General features: G+C 56.2%; 1 protein-coding gene across 3 annotated transcripts in view; it reads left to right on the forward strand.

The window, feature by feature from the left end:
* Positions 1–17,253, forward strand: part of TAFA5 (TAFA chemokine like family member 5) — a 218,004-nt gene that overhangs the window by 156,544 nt on the left and 44,207 nt on the right. The window lies entirely within an intron of this gene.

Raw genomic sequence — 17,253 nt, forward strand, 5'->3', positions numbered from 1 at the left:
CCCGTGACCAGGCGGTACTGAGACCCGTGACCAGGCGGTACTGAGGCCCGTGACCAGGCGGTAATGAGGCCCGTGACCAGGCGGTACTGAGTCCCGTGACCAGGCGGTAATGAGACCCGTGGCCAGGCGGTACTGAGTCCCGTGGCCAGGCGGTACTGAGACCCGTGACCAGGCGGTAGTGAGTCCCGTGACCAGGCGGTACTGAGGCCCGTGACCAGGCGGTACTGAGGCCCGTGACCAGCCGGTGTCCACAGTGTGCCCTGCGGTTCCCCCTTGGTTGGCACACATCACGGGCTTTGCTGAACGCACCATGTCAGGAATCCCCAGGACAGCGTCACACTGACCAGTCCCACTGCCCTGAAGCCCCTTGCCAGAGTGTGTTCCATGTGTCCCAGATCCCGGGGGCGGTGACATTAGCAGGCCTCTCTCTTGCCTGCTGGAGACACAGGTACCTGCCGTGTGGGCGACGGGGAGCATTTCATCTGGACCCCAGGAGGTGGAAGGTGGACAGCTGTCTCCGCCTCCCTCACCCCATGGTGCTGAGTGGTTGGAGTTGGGGGGAGGGACCCAGGGAGTTGGTGTCCTGAGAGTCACCCCAGCACCCCAGCTGCAAAGGTGATTTCCAGAGAAATGTCACTCGGTCCGTCTGGGGAAGCCCACATAGGGACAGCCTGGGATTGAGGGTGAGGAGGGTAAGCCGGGTGAGATCCCGACTCAGAGAGGTGGCACCCCAGCCCTCGCCCTTCCCAGCATGCAGCAGGCCTGTTCCTGCCTGGGGCTTTTCCAGCACAGGGCAGCAGGGACGAGGTCGGCCGTCCGAGGGGCCTGGGGGAGAAGCCTGGAGCCCGCCAGCCCTCCCCAGCCAGCCCCGCACTGCGCCTGAGAGCCGTGCACTCGTGCTTGGGCACTACCTAACAGTACGGTGATTTACCTGTCTGGTCCCTTTCACCCAGGAGAACAGAGCATATTTGCAGGGCAAGAGTCAGGAGGTAGACCGGAGGAAGGGAGGAAAGATTGGAAAACTTCTAATAAAATTACATTTCCTGAAATAGCCGTAACTGCGCTCTTGATAGATGTGCAGTCTTATTGGTTCTGACACGGGTGCTGCATATTGGTGAACGTCTTCCACGGGAGCCCCCCGCCTCCCCACCCGCTCTCCCTGTTGATGTTTATTTATCTCACGGGCTTTGCTGGAATCTTGAGGCTCCTGGAGACTCTGTACTGCATTATAACTCCTGCCTGGTTAATTCAGTTTCTCATATATGCTGACTCCCCTGACAAAAGTAATCGGCTTCTGGCCGCCAGGGCTGCGGAGTTTGTGTCGTGAGTGCGGGTCTTCACGGGGTGCGGTAATCCCCCAGTACTCAGGGCTGCTGGCTGCAATTTTGTGAGGACACCGCCCACCTGCCGCTGGGATGAGCTTCCCTCTTTGTGGTGGTGGAGGCTGCTGGGGGAGCTCAGCGTCAGCTCTGTGGATGAATGGAGATGAAAGGGCAGGACCAAGCTGTCTGAACAGGCGTTGCCATGGTCCCAGTGCTGGCAACCTCCCCAGATTCACGTGCTGAAATCCTCCCCCTCAAGGTGGTGGTATTTGGGAGGTGAGCAGGTGGTCGGAGGGGAGCCCTCAGGAATGGGACTAGTGTCCTTGGAAGAGAACCCCTCCCCACTCCTCCCCCAAGTAAGGACACAACCAGGAGGCACCATGTGTGAACCAAGAAGCCCCCGCCAGGCACTGAATCCGCCGAAGCCTTGATCTCGGACTTCCCAGTCTGTGGAACTGGAAAGAGAGGCACCAGTTGTTCCTGAGCCCCCGTCTGTGTCCTGGTGCCCGAAGAGACTGAGGCCAGCGCTGCTTCATCTCTGGACTCCTAAAAAGGAGAAGGCGCTGCAGGTCCCAGCCCATGAGCCTCCCCTGCAGGGAAACCAAGGCAATTATCAGGCAAAAGGAGCCCCTGGCCCCGGGGCAGCGCCTTTCAGTCCAGCAGCTGCATCCATGCAGTACGGGAAGACCCGCTTCTAAAGGGCCAGGTGCCTTCGCCTCCCTCTCGGCAGGGCACCATCCCAGACAGATTCATCGGCCTCGCCACGGGGAGTGAGGGACCTGGAAGTGCCCCACGTGACCAGGGAGCACCCTGCCTTTGAGTTTCCAAAATTAGATGCATCCAGGTCCTTGGAAGAATGACGAGAGGACACCTTCTCCCTCCAGCCCACGTGTGGGTTCGTGCCACAGCCTTTCCCCCCTGAGCCAGGGGGTCTAAATGACCGAGTCAGGCCCCTGGGGCGAAGGTACCGTGGGAGGAGCCCCTGTGTCAGCCAAGGCATTGGTCACCAGGCCCACCTCCTTCCCAGCCCTGTGTCGCCCGCTTGCATGCAGGAATGAACCACAGATCAGAGTCCGTGGTGCTTTGTGGCCCTCACATAAGTAGACCATCGCAAAGCCGAGACTGTGGTTCCGTGTCTCAGTTGCCCCAAGGCAGCACTGCCTCCTGCCTGAGCTGGCTTCTCCATTCAGTTAGCTGGAACTTGAAAAGCAAACAAACGGTGACCTCTCCGGGTCCCCAGTCCTGGCCGTCACTGCCCCTCCACTCCCAAGCAGCCTGTCTCAGCCATCTAAGCCTGCAGCTCCCTCCTGCAGCGAGATGAAGCGTGGCGTCCCGGAGCAAGATGTTCAGCCCTGGCCTCGCGTTAGGCACTTAGCCCCTCTCGGAGGGCAGCCCTCGGGGCTGCGCCTGTGCTCAGGGACTGCCCCATGCTGCCCCTCATCCTGTCATCGGCTGGTAATGGCCCTGTGCGCCTTGGGGGTTGGCCCTCCTTAATTGTGGCTTTTATGGTAAGTAATTGCAGTATTGGTTACCACGTCTTTAGGGCACATTTCCTCTGAAGAAGTCGTTATGAATTGATTTGCAGAGTTTGGACCGTTCTTTTTCATGAAGGCTCTTGCTGGACCAAGGCTCAGAGGACAGAATGGATAAGCAGGCTCTGGGAGGCCAGGCCTGGTGGGCACTGTGTAAACACACCCACGTCAGCCGTGTAGTGGCCAGTCCCTTGACAGGCTGTCAACTCAGACTTCGGAGTGCTGCTGGCTGGGCTCAGCCCCACCCTCACCCCGCGCTGAGGCTCTGGAGAGTGAGAAGGGGGGCACCCATCGGTGGAGGTGGGGGAAGCAGGTGCGGTGGCTGCATGGCCTGGGCAGAGTCGAACCCAAGGTCAAAGCTCCTTGCAGCAGAGACGGGATTTAGGAGCGACTGGTTAATGACCCGGCAATTTTGCCATCTCATCAGGATGTAGGAAAATGCTGGGTTGAGGCATTTTGTCATGGCCTGAAGGCTAGGAAGCACCTGCTAAGTCGTGTGAGGGCAACTTTCCGTGATGGAGACCATCGGGAGCCGCAGCTTCTTTGCAGAAGCTTTATGGGCCTCTGGGGGACTCTCTGAACAATAAATAAGGCAGGAAGCACCGCGCGCAGAGCCTGGGACAGTTGGTGCTAACTTACCTGTTTGAATGAAAATCTTGAACCTTGTTAAGTCAAGCTGCCATTGCTCATTACCCATAAATTAGGAGGCCAGAGGGAAGCTTCACCCACAGGTATTTATTAGAAAGCGCTAGAGGATCTTTTGTATCCCAGGGACACACCAAGCCTGGGAGGAATAGGCCATCCCGTAGGCTCGCACTCCTTTAAATCCTCCCTTTGATGTTCAGGTTGCACAGAAGTGCAGGAAGCCTGGGCCTCCGTGTCCTTAGTGTCCAGCCAGGTTCTCACCCTGTTAAGCTTCCCCAGGAGCTCAAGCCATGGGGGGAATCCACCGGGAGGACCGGGATGAGCAGGTCCTAAACGGTGAGTCCTCCTCCGTGTCCAGAGAGCGCTGAACGGAGCCGACTTGCCCCTGGCCCGGAAGCCACACAAGCCCTTCTACCTTTCTTTCTCTGCTTAGGGTATTTCTGACATCTGGGGTGCTCTACTGAGAAACACGGAAATTCTCAGCCGAAAGTGGTGCTGGTTTGCTGAGGCACGCAGCCTGGGGCACCCTGCACTCTCTTTGGAAAAGTCAGTGTTTCTTGCTTCCTTCTTTGGTGCTCAGCCCAACCAAGCCGTCCCGAGTGGCGATTCCTTCAGAGGCTTGTATTCTGGGAGCGTGACTGTTGGGATGGAACAGTGTCTGGAGAGGGACCTGCCATCCGAGCCAACAAACCTGAGTTTAAAGTGGACATTAACAGACAGATTCATCAGAGAGGCCCTGGCCTCCCAAAGCCTAATGAGGCCTTCAGGGCACCTCCAATCCCAGACACATGCAAACAGCGGCCCCTCTCTGAGAACAGCTCCCTTCTGTTGCTGTCCCTGGCGTATGTCCCTGGAGAGTCCCTCAACTGTGACTCAGAAATCAGCTCCCTGCTTTGTGACCAGGCCCAGGATTACACGCAAAGAGAAGGTGCCTCTTTCCAAGACCCAAACAATATCTGATGATGGGGAGGGAGCCTGGGCTGTGAAACCACTCACTTGGGGCCCAGATCCTGGGTCTTGCACATAGTAGCTGTGTGTCTTTGAAGCAACCCCTGAACATCTCCAAGTCTCAGTTTTCTGGTTTGTAACACCTGCCTCAGGGACCAGAGATGATTTCAGTTGAGTGATTGAGATCTCAGCTGATACTGAGAGATTTTCATCTATAAGTTTCCTTCTCTGGACCCTGAGTGTGAATAGCCCTTGTTCTCGGCTTAAGTTTTGGACCCCCAATTATTCAGCCTTAGCCAGTGGACTCTGTGGAAGCTGGTTTGTGGGAAATCTTTTGCTTCCCATACATCTGCTGCCTGCATCTGTGTGTAATACAGTGGTCCACTTCAGTTATTCACAACTAGTATCCAAAATTTAATGTTTATGGTAGAGAATTTGGACAGTGAAGTATAGCCTAAAGAAGAAAATGGAAATAATTCTTTCATTGCCCTAAGGAAACTTCTGTTAGCCTCTTTGAATGTATCAGGTTTCCTTACATTTATCAGGGGAAACAAAGAAATGGGTGAGACTGAAGAAGTTGGTGCATGTCAGATAAGCATTTCCTCGAAGCATGGTGTGCTATGGGTGATACCGTAGCTGGGTATAGAATTAAGCTCAAACAGATTTTCTTTTGGAGCTTTGAAGATATCACTTCCTTGCCTTCTCCTAGCCTACATGGTGGCTGTACGTTCTGTTGCAAGTGTGATACCTGACTCCTTTGCTGATCACCCCGCAGGAACCCACACACCATCCTTTTGACCTTTTGATTCAGATCCCTCATTGGATTACATCTAGGTGTGTGGACATCTCTGGGCACTTTGCATGGGAAGTTCAGGTTTAGCTCAGGGTATTCTGCCTGTGTTCTCTGATTATTTATTTTTCTCCATTGTCTTCATTTCCCCTGGGACCCTGCTTGGAGCAGCTATTCTCAATTGGGAATAGAACCTCAGCACCCAGGCATGTGCTGGTGGTTTTCATCACTGTAAAGACCAGGGTGCTAATGGCAGTTGGTGCTCACAGCCCTGGACTCTGAGTCCTGAGTATGTCTGGGACGGTGTGGAACAGACAAAAACCCGGACCCCAAGGCTGACAGCACCCACTGAGGAACGCTGCCCTAGTGCCTCCACGTCTCCAGCATCTTCTTTTACATAGCTCATCTCCTTTTTGTCTAGGGCACGGTGCTCTCTCCAGAAGACGTTGGTCTCATCATTCCATTTCTGAGGAAGGTCCCCTCCGCCACTGGTGTCTTCTCCTCTGGCAGCCCCACTTTGAACGCTGTGGAACTCTTGCTTTGCGTAGCTGTCTGCTCTGGTTTGATGTGGCAGCATCCTTGTGGATCTCCACAGATGTTTTTTCAAATAGATTAAACAGTTTCTGCCCCCGTGTGTCTCTGCTTCCTCTGGGGTCAGTTTTCCACTCACTCCTTCTGTGCTTCTGCTCCCTGCTGTCCATTTCCCTCCCAGGCAGCCCTGCATGTCTCCACCTCTTTCTGGACAACAGAGGATTCAGCCCATAAGCCTGGGAGGGTGGCTGGGACCCTCTGCCTCTGCAGCAGGCTTCTCCCCTAAGCTGGGGGACTGGCTGTTGGGCTCTGCTGGCCAGGAAGAGGCCGGCTTTCTTCTGACAGTGGATGGCTGGTGCCCTGTTGCTGCTGGGCCGAGAGGCTTGGGGCGTTCTGAGGTGGACCGCCTGGAGGTGTGCAGGGCTTGGATGTCAAGCGGATCATTTGAAGCTTAGGATAAAACCCAGAGAGCACAGGCCGACCTCAGCTCCTGGGTGTGTAGGAGGTAAGGGAGGGTGGAAGGCGAAGGTGCATGGGGCCGGGTTATTTTCAGCTCTGATGCCCACTCTGTGGAGATGTGGTCCACACAGAGACACTGCCCACTGACCTGTCCTGCCAACCCATAGGTTATTTAAATATTAACTCTCACTCTGCCTGGGAAATGCATCACAGCCGGTATAGTCTGGGCTGGCCCAGACCCTGGGGCTGGGCATCTAGTGAGGGCCGGTTCTGCCCCAGCTCTTCGCCCACCTCCTATCTCCACTCTGCGGGGCGTTGCGGGAATCCGCGCAGGGCAGGTGCGGGTCCCAGTTTCATCTTCTCTAAACTTCGCTCCCAGCTGCAGGTGCCCTTCCAGCAGTTAGTTAAAACGAGACTGTACGTCACATGGGTGCCTCCTGCCTTGCTCGCCCCTACTCGCCCCGGCCAGAACTCTGGGCTCCCCAGGGCAGGGCTTCTGTTCTGCCAGCGGCTCCTTTCCAGCTCCTGTCCGTGCGTGTCCGTGGTTGGGCTGTGTGGACTGTTGTGTTCACACGTCCCGTGATCAGCTCTCACTGCCTTTGGAACGAGCTTTATCTGAGTTTCAGGCATGTCCGGCCTCGGCCTGCAAGTTGCAGTTCTCAGGAAGGTGGGCTCAGAGTTGTTGATTGACATGAAGGTGGGCTCAGGGTTATTGATTGAAGTGCGTCATTTGCAACCCATGCTGTTGTTTGGGGTTCCACATTGGGCTGATCTAATTAATGCAATTAGACGCTGCATCTGGGCCAGGATGACGGCCTGCCCTGGAACCACACATCACAACGGCAGGGGCATGGGAGGTCCGCACGCCCAACAGAAGGGGCCCTTGTTTAGGGAGACGCGGCAGGACGGGCCTCCTCACCTTGCTGTTGGGTCTGCAGCGTGATGGGAGACCGTAGCATTAGCAGTGCCTATGAGAACAAGCCCGGCCCTGTGCACCGTCTTACTGGGACGCTGTCACAACATTCTTCTGGCATTTCTGTGACTTCTCTGTGTCACAGTGACAGACAAGAGGCTGAGATAGAGACTGTAAGCCACAGAGGCCAAACAGTTGGCTCTCTGACCTTTTTTTTTTGAGATGGAGTCTCGCTCTGTCACCTAGGCTGGAATGCAGTGATGCAATCTCAGCTCACTGCGACGTCCACTTCCCAGGTTCAAGTGATTCTCCTGCCTCAGCCTCCCAAGTTGCTGGGATTATAGGTGCCCATCACCGTGCCCAGCTAAATTTTGTATTTTTAGTAGAGACGGGGTTTCACCATGTTGGCCAGGCTGGTCTCAAACTCCTGACTTCAGGTGATCCACCCGCCTCGGCCTCCCAAGCTCTCTGACCTTTTAAGAAAAAGTTTGCCAAATGACCTCCAATCAGAGTTTGTTTTGTTCACATAAAGATCAAGATGGGTAATCCCAAGTGGCAGAGATGCAGGCCTCCGGAGGAAGGCTTCCTGTGGTGCGGCCCCCATCCCAAGCTCTGGGCCTCAGAGGTTTTAGCAGAAGGCAGAGCAGGGGGTGCAGATCCTGCTACTCGGGAGGCTGAGGCAGGAGAATTGTTCAGGGACCAGCCTGGAAAGGTACCTCTGCTGCCCTCGATGAAGCCGGCCCGGCAACCCACCGACTCATGGGATCCTGGAAGGCATATTCTTGTTATCGGGCAGCAAAAGGGGAAATGGGCCAGAGACGCTTTGCCCAGACAAGTGGACATCCCCACCCTAGCCGGGCATCTCAGCGGGACAGCCCTGGTGTAGTCATTTTCAGCACCAAGCTTGTGGAAGACTCAGGAGACGTGCTGAGGTTGCTCGGATGCCGCCGGGTGCAAAAGCCTGGTTCCCTCTGCAGCCTGCAAGCACCTGCCTGGCCCTTCCCTTCCTTCACAGCTGCCGGGGAGCCCTGCCTGTTGGCTGAGGCCCGAGGCTGCCTGCTATCTTGCTCTTCAAGACCCGCCCCGTCCTCCCCAGTCTCCAGGTCAGCATTGCACCACTGCACACAGGAGTGCAGCCCTGAAGTCTGATGGCCTTGGAGGCGGCTCCTCCAAGCCTCACGGCCTGTGCACCACAGCGCACCCCGACGCTCAGGCACCGGGCGACATTCGCTCTCATCCAGGAGCAGGGAGTTGGCACCCAGCACTGGCAAGTGGGTTCTGCCTCCAGAAGGCTGCTGAAGGCAGCTGGCAGTGGGGCTGCAGCAGGTGGCCGTGGCTGGATCATTTGTGACTTGGAATGAAACACAGAGGGCATAGGCTGATCTCAGCCCCCAGGCAAGGCTCACAGGCAGCTTCCCTGGGCCACAGCGGCCAGCCTCAAAGGTCCAGCCATTTCCCCAGCCTGACCAATCAAAGGAACAGAGTGTTCTGGGGGGAGCAGAGAGCCTGGACAGTGTCCACTTCATGGCCTTGGCCTGGCCCTCCCACCTGGGCTCCAGGTGCCATCTGGGATTTGGGAGCAGCCACAGGCCACAGGTGAGAGGACGCCTGCTGAGCTGGGCCAGGTGAGCCTGAGTGGGGGTGTCCAGCAGGCCAAGGAGGGTGGACGTTGTCCTGGGAGAAAGGACCATCAGACGTGCCTCTTAGTGTGGTGGGGAGGCAGGTGAAGGAGGAATTGAAGGGATGCGGGGCCTCATCCCTGCTTTGGCGTTCCTGCGGCTCCCACTTAGAGGCGAGGGGGACCGGCCCTCCCCACTGTGGGTGATTCTCCCAGGTATGCCTGCTGGCGGTTCAGGACTGCATGGCTCCCGTTCTCCGAGCCTGTGTGATGTCCAGTTCTTCTGCCCTGGCCCTGCGTGCAAATGCCCCTACGAGGAAGGACACAGGACTGCAACCCAGATGTGCAGGCTGAGGTGGCTGGAGCCACCCTCTGCCCAGCCTTCATGAGCCAGGGTGGACTCCGGAGCCGGGGAGCAGGCACGCTGCTCGCGGCTCGGACTCTGGTAGAACATGACTCAGGTCCCAGTTTCTCCACTTCCAGCCGGTGACCTTGGGGAGGTCAGGTCATTTCTCTAACTGTAGTTTCTTCATCTGAAAATGGGATGTTCCTTGGACTAGCCTCCCTGGCCATTGCAAGTGTGGAATGATTAGAGGGTGGGGGATGGTCTGGCTAGGTGGGGGTCACCTTCTTGAGCTGTCATCACCACTGGGCTCCCAGGGGCAGCCCTGGGTGGGACTCTGCCCTGCAGAAGACCCTGCTCTCATGGAGGACATCCCTGCCTGGTGTTCGGCTGGGAGCCATTCCATTCCTCCCACCCAGAGCTGACCACATGGGTGGCAGTAAATCTGTATTAAGACAGATTTGTCTTGGACAGTCTCTCCTGCACATTGGACAGAAAGCTGCTTCCCGCACAGGCCAGCTGCTCTGAATACCGCTGCCTTCCAAGCACCGGTTGAGGATGCCGATGGGCTGAAACAATTTCATTTTCCTGCTGTCAGAGTGGGATCCATTCGTGGCTCCCCCAAGGCCTGGGGAACAGGACTCTGCCCGCTCGCTATGCTCCTGACACCTGTGGTCACCACGCCGTGGCTCGGATGCCAGCTTCAGATGTGCAGTTCTGGGGATCGGGAGACTGGGGTCTGTGGAGGCAGCCCAGGGTGGCCAGGCCACGTGATCGCAGAAGGGACCTGCACCAGGCTGGAGTGACTTTCACGTGTTCTTGAGGGACTGCTCCCCACCAAGTCTTTGTCTCCAGCGAGTCTGACCAGAGGGGCCAGGGCTTCTCCAGGCACAGTGAGCCGGCCAGGCGGAGATACAGCAGCCACGTGCAGCCCAGATCTGGCTTTGTGCCTGCTCCTTCCCTCCGGGGTCCACCAGCCTGGGTCTGGAGTCCAGGCTGGGTCTTCCCTGCTCAGGCCTCCCACCCCTGAGCACCAGGGCCCAGAGGAAGCAGCTCCTGGTTGGAAGTTTGCAGGAAGAACTTGAAGAAACTGAAGAAAAAGTGAGTCACCCTTGCAGGAAGGGTCAGGTCAAGTGAGTGTGGCGTCCCCTTCCTGGATGACAGGCCACACAAGCCCAGTACAGGCAGCTGTCCTGGCCCCTGGGGAAGGGCAGAGGAGCCCTGCAGTGGCCGTGCCCTGTTGCTTCGCTTCTCTGGAGGCCTAAGCTCACCCCCAGACCTCCCAGTCCCCCAGGCCTCCCAGCCCCGCCCTGGTTGCTCTGTCTGATTTCAGGTGCTCTCTGACTCTGACCCTTGCCATTGGAGTTTCCTGGTCCTCCCGAGCCGTCTCCTTCAAACCGCTTTCCTGGGGCTGCTCTGGGCCTCAGGTTCCCTCTGCCCCGGGCTTCTGCGGCTTCTCCTTCTGGTTCCTTTAAGCTGGGCTGCAAGGGCCCCCAGGGAGGGGCCGTGTCCCGCGCTCCCTCATCCGGGAGTCCCTCCCTCCTGCCCTAGGCCCCACGCCTGGATGGGTGCCGCAGTGCCAGGGGCTGGCCGAGCCACCCTCAGGGAACAGACCCTCCTTGGGCCAGGGACACAGGCCTCAAATCCATCCGAGGGCCCTGTGCAGAGGAACCAGGAAGAGGTTGGGCACCAGGCGAGAACCCGGAGGCCGGTGGTCCAGGGAAAGGCATAGAACAGGCTCCTGCAGGGACATGGGGTCTGGGTGACGCGCAGAGCTGGAGCAGGAAGAGCCCTGGGGGTGGGGGAGCCGCGTGTGTGACCTACGCAGGGCTGCGGCGGGCAGGGCAGGGCCGGGGCAGGCAGGGCAGGGCTAGGGGCGGTGCGGCCTCTGTCCCACACACGGAAAAGGGGCCCAGCCCCTCTTCTGCCCGACAGGGCAGAAGCCGTACACTCGAGGAAGGGGGCTGGAGAGAAACGTCAGGGAAAACAGGATAGAAACTGTTCTAAAAAGAAAAAGGAAAAGCAAAGCAAAAACCAAGCTAGGTTTTTTTGCGTATTTAAAGACCTCAGAGCATGAGCCCAGGAGGATGACAGGAAGCTCTTCTCACGTGTCGGAAGCCTGCCTCTGAGCTCCGGCGCCGGGGGACCGTCCTGGTCCCCGTCCATCCCACTCCTGTGAGGTAGAAGACGTGGCACTCAGAAGTGCTGCCCTCACGAGGGGACCAGCCCTGCCCAAGCGCTCTCGGGTGTCTGCACAGGCCGGCAGCTTAGCCCAGCGGTGACCAAGTCCATCCCCAGCTCTGTCCCTTCCTTTGAGATGGCCCTGGACAGACCCCTGAACCTCAGTTTCCCCACTTGTAATGGGAGCTGACAACGTCACCCCAGGAGTGACAGAGGCCTCATGAGTCTGCAGATGGCCCGGGTCAGCCAGCCCCACCCCAGGCCCCACTGCAGCTGCTGCAGCGCTGGTAGGTGTGGGGGTGGCACGGTCCCGCCACCCTGTATGCAGGGAGGGGATCATGTCTGAGGCTGAAACTCCACACGTTGCCTGAATTCTGAGAATCTGTTTGGTTCTCCTGCTCACCCCAGACCCCAGGCCCTAGTGGCAGTCTGTCCTCTTTGCTGGAAGCAGGGTTATAAATAACTTCCAATTTGCAGCTCTGTGGGGCTGGCGGGGGCACGTGTCCCACGGCCCAGGTTGCTGCCAGCCTTCGCTGGGTTCTTGGAACAGAAGATGGAAGGCCTCGAGGAGGCCACAGAGCCGCCTGCCACGCCTGCCACACAGGTGCCTGCACAGTCCCTGCTGCCCGGGCCTCGTGGCATTTAGTCTCCATTCAAGTCTAGGTAGCCCGGGGGCAGGAGAGGAGGGCGAGGGGCCCGAGACGTGACAGGGGCAGGACACGGAGAGGGGCCACCAAGCCAGGGAAGTGGGTACCCCTAAACACAGCATGGGGAGCTGGAGGAGCTGAGGGACCCAGGGAAGCAGGCACCCCCAAACACAGAGCATGGGGAGCCAGAGGAGTTGAGGGACCCAGCGCTGCTGCCCCTGGACAGGGCAGCTTCCCAACATTTGCCATCCGTGACCCGGGCGCTGAGAGCTAGTGTGCTGGGCCCCTTGTGTGTGCCAGGCCTCTAGGGCGGAGGAGGACTGAGGATGTGGTCCTGACCGTGGGGGCCGTGGGCGAGTGAAGGAGGATCCAGATGCCCCAACTCTTACTGCTGCAGCCGCCTTGGGAGCACAGCGCTGTGGGCACCTCGACTGTGCCCGCTTCAGCCCCGCTGTGCCGCCATCCACTGCTGGGCCGGGCACAGCGGTCTGTCAGCTCTCATCTCCGGGGGCCCCGGGCCCTACCAGCACTGCAGCCATGGCTTCCGGAAGGACACCAGCCTGGCTCAGGCTGCCTGGGAGCGTCAGACATGGTGCCTAAAGCCTGAGCATCCGTTTTTTCCTCCGGGGCCCTTCGTGTGGGATTCAGTGGATCGCTCAGAATGTTAGTGATTGCTCGAAGACACAGTGCAGCCCTCGGAGGCGAGGCCTGGGCCAGGTCATCCCTGAACACAGCGTGCTCAGAATTGTAGGGAGGCGCAGCCTTGGCCGTTCAGCTGTAACCAAAGAAACCACATGCAAATGCCTGGAACTGAGTCCCCCCCAGTTAGGAGAAGTGCAGAAAATGAGGGGCTCCAACCAGTGAGGACGCGCACAGCTTATCCGCAGAGATGCTCCTTTCCCTTCAACCATTTCAGAACCAGAGGTGGGAAGCTTCCAAGAGAGGCGCTTTCTCTGATTGTCAGAGCACATGTGTAGTTGTTGAACTGAGCCTGGCGGGGTCTGTCCTCCTTTACACACTGGAGATCCTGGTGGGGTGTCCACAGGCAGGTTCTCCACTCCTGCGTGCCCACGCAGCGACACCCCCTCTCAGGAAGACCACGTGGTTGGGTTGCAGTTGGTTTTGTGCATTCTGGGGAGACAGGAGTTGCAGGCAAAGGCCTAACTCAATGCACTTAAGGTGGACGTTGCTTTGGCCTGGGACAGGGGAGCTCTCTAAGGTGAGGTTTCCAGGTCTGAGGTGGATTCAGGGATTTCCTGACTGGCGGTTGGTTGAAAGAGTTGAGCTTTTTCTTAAGTCTTAAGAAATCAGTAGAAAGGAATGCTGGAGTTAGGATGGGAGGTTGTGGAAACCACAGTGCTTGTTATGTAGATGAAGAGAGAAAACGAATATCTCTCTTAGGACTTTAAAAGGTGTCAGATTCTTAGTCAAATCTCTCTTGGATCCAGGAAAGACCTAGAAAAAGGAGATGCAAATTTTCCCCCCAAGAGTCAGCTTTGCAGCACCATTTCAAAATATGTCAGAGTAATGTTCTTCGGGGTAAAATATTTTGATTTCCTTTAGAGCCTGCTCTGTGTCATGCGATACTGTACCAGAGGCAGGCTGGAATTTGGTATCTTACTGCCACAAATAATCCATGTTGTCAGTCTTATGATCTCTCTTTTAATGATGCTGCTGGTCAGTTGAGCCTAAACTCCAAAAGGGAGGAGTGCATTGAGGGGTGTCCAGTCTCCCCTCATCATGGCTGGGGGTTCAGCTTGTCAGGTTTCTCTGTGCCTGCCCTTGGCCCATGGGGGTGTCTGTTCAGTTGGTTGGGAGACTTAGGGTTTCACTTTGGGTTTAGAGCTCTGTGCCAGTTAGAAAACACCCCATTCAGAGGCCTCTGCACCTACCCCTGTCACTGGGTGCATCCGTCACCACTGGCCAACCTTCCTTGTGGCTCCAGAAGCTAAGAGGCAGGCAGGGCCTGGAAGTGCAGGTGCCTTGCCCTGAATTCACACGGGCCCCAGGTGCACCCGGGGAGTTGGAAGGGGCTGCTGAGTGGGGTCAGCACAAGTGGCCAAGGTCACTCCCACTACTTTCAAAGCTCCCTCCATCGGGGAGGAGGAGGGGGTCCCTGAGCCGTGGGCAGCAGGCAGGATGGCATATGAGGCTCCGGGGGTCTCTGCCCAGGAGGGGAAAGCAGACAAGCCTAGGTTTCAGTGTGCCTTTGTCTGCTGGGGCTGCTATAACGGAGTACATAGACTGGGGGCTTAGAAACCACAGAAATGTGTTTCTCACAGTTGTGGAGGCTGGAAATCTGCGATCAGGTGCATAGGGCCGGTTGTGGTGAGCACTGTCTTCTGGTTTGCAGACGACTGCCTTCTGGCTGTGTCCTCACGTACTGGAAGGGATGAGGGGCCTCTCTCATCCTTTTATAAGGCACAAATTTCATTCACGAGGGCTCCACTTGTGGCCTAATCAATCACTGCCCAAAGGCCCCACTTCCTAATACAATAACTTGGGGTTAGCTCTCAACATGACTGCAGAGGGGCACAGACTTCAAATCATAGTACATGATGGTCAGGTGTTTGGATGGGTGGATGGGGGAAAGAATGGATGGATGGATGGACAGGTGGATGGATGGATGGTGGGTAGATGAATGGATAGATTGATAGAAAGTGGATAGTATTGATTCACCAAATCAGATAAGTAGATGAATGAATATTGGATGGTGAATCAACTTTTGAATGGATAGATAGATGGACAGGGGATGGATAGATGGTGATGGTGGAATGGAATGATGGTTGAATGGATATATAGGTGGATAGATGGATGGATGGAGGATAGATGGATAGATGGACAGGGGATGGATAGATGGTAGACAGGTGGATGGATGGATGAATTGATGGAGGATTGATGGAGGAAGGATGGCTGGATGGATGGACAGATGGATGATGGATGGCTAGATGATGGACAGGTGGGTGGATGGTTGGAGGATGGATGAATGGATGGATGGATAGATGGATGGATTGATGATGGATGGATGGATTGATTGATGAATGGATGGATGGATAGATGGTGATGGTGGAATGGAATGATGGTAGAATGGATACATAGGTGGATAGATGGATGGATGGAGGATAGATGGATGGACGGACAGATGGATGGATTGATTGATGAATGGATGGATGGATAGATGGTGATGGTGGAATGGAATGATGCTTGAATGGCTATATAGGTGGATGGATGGATTAGTGGAGGGTGGGTGATGGATGAGTGGATTGATGGATGGGAGGATGGATGATGGATGGATGGATGGTGATGGTAGATGGAAGGTTGAATGGATATATAGGTGGATGGATGGATTAGTGGAGGGTCAGTGATAGATGCGTGGATTGATGATGGGAGGATGGGTGGGCGGTGAATGGTGGATAGATGGCTGAGTGGATAGATGGATGGATAGGTGGATAGGTGGGTAGATGAATGGATGGTAGACAGGTGGATGGATGGATTAGTGGATGATGGGTGGATGGTGCATGAATAGTAATGGATATTTGAATGGATAGATGGGTGGGTGGGTGGATAGATGGATGGATTGGTGGGGGGCCTGTGGATGGATGGATGGGATTGGCTAAATGTTTCCTGAGCCTAGCTGTGAAGCCTCCTGTGAGCCCTGATGTGTCCAGGTCCTCGTGAGGGCAGCAGGTTCCCTGAGAAGGCAGTCAGAGTTGTCAGCATCCGGGTTAATTTTGCCATGGCCAGCGCCTCCCCTCGAGGTAGTGGCAGTCCGCTTATAAACAGGATCATCCCCGGGAACTTGCCCTCCTCATCCCCTCCAGTGATGACCCACAACCAGCAGCACCCAGCTCCTACACACCCAGCTGGCCTCAGGTCACCTCCCTAAGTGAAGGAGCGCCCCTCCTCTCTGGGGGGATGTGGAGCTGCCCCACCCGCCACCACCCTCCTTCCCTGGGCTGCCCCAGGCTCCCTGAGTGCCACTCCAGCAGCACATAGCCCCTGGGGCCTCCTGGAAACAGACAGGAGGTTCTTTCCTTTCCGTACATTAAAATTAAAAACTGCGGCTGCCTCTCCTGTCTTCCCTCTTAAATAGCGTCTGTCAGTTCATAGGAATTTGCCCGAGGAGCATGATTAGAGTGTTGTTTTTTCTTCCACTTACATGTCTTAACCTTAATGAAATAATGAACAGGTAGCTCATTACAGTGGTGGCTTAGGGGTTCTTTGTTTGTTTTTTTGGGTTTTTTCCCCTCTCTCATCTAATTTGATTACCCAGACTTGGAGCGTTTTGCACTGGTGCAGTTTGGTGCCCTCATCACAAAGGGAGACTTTTCCATTCTTGAGCACGGCGGGGACAGTTCCCAGTGCTAATGAGCCACTCTCATCAGAGAGCCATCTTGAAAATTAATATATTCTACTGTAACTATTTAAAGCAAAAATAATTATCAGGACTGTTCTCACTAAATCATGCTGTCTAGAAGTTGTAGAAAGAAAATTTTATCTAATTTTAAGATGTGATATGGGTTTTGCGGATTTTGCTTTTCTTGAGTGATTAGCAGATCACCACTGAACAGCGAGGACCGGAGCACACTGCCCGTTTCTCTGCTTTCCTGGACGCTGGCCTCGGGTCAGCCTCATGGACCCCAAGGCCTTGGCCCTGTCTTGGCCCCTCCCCCGTGAGGGCCAGGTCTTCAGGCTTCTTACCTCCCCCTGGCTGCTCTGGGGACGGTGGGTCTCCCTGCCCAGTCCTCCCTGGTTCATATCTAAGTAAGCTCTTTCTTAGCTGAAAGGAGAATCTTGACTTCCCAGTTTCTACAGTGCATCCTGATTTAACAAAAAAAAGAAGGCCGGGCGCGGTGGCCCACGCCTGTAATCCCAGCACTTTGGGAGGCCTAGGCGGGTGGATCACCTGAGGTCAGGAGTTCAAGACCAGCCTGGCCAACGTGGTTAAACCCCGTCTCCACTAAAAATGCAAAAAATTAGGGGACATGGTGGCGCGCACCTATAGTGCCAGCTACTTGGGACGCTGAGGCAGGAGAATCGCTTGAGCCTGGGAGGCAGAGGTTGCCATGAGCTGAGATCGTGCCACTGCCCTTTTCTCTTCGTTTTCCTGGACCCTTATTGCCCCGTGTCAGCCTCACGTACCCCAAGGGGTACTCCAACTTGGCCACAGAGCAAGACTCTGTCTCAACAAACAAAAAAAGAGAAAGCCTTTTTCAACGTGCCGCGGCTTCGCTGCTAAGCACAAGGAGAAATGGCCCGTGTGTGTCCTCAGTGTGGGAGACTCCAGCCTCTGCACCTGCCTCCCAGGAGGACCCAGTGCCCAC

This window comes from Cebus imitator, unplaced genomic scaffold, assembly GCF_001604975.1.
Source record: "Cebus imitator isolate Cc_AM_T3 unplaced genomic scaffold, Cebus_imitator-1.0 Scaffold329, whole genome shotgun sequence".
Lineage (NCBI taxonomy): Eukaryota > Metazoa > Chordata > Mammalia > Primates > Cebidae > Cebus > Cebus imitator.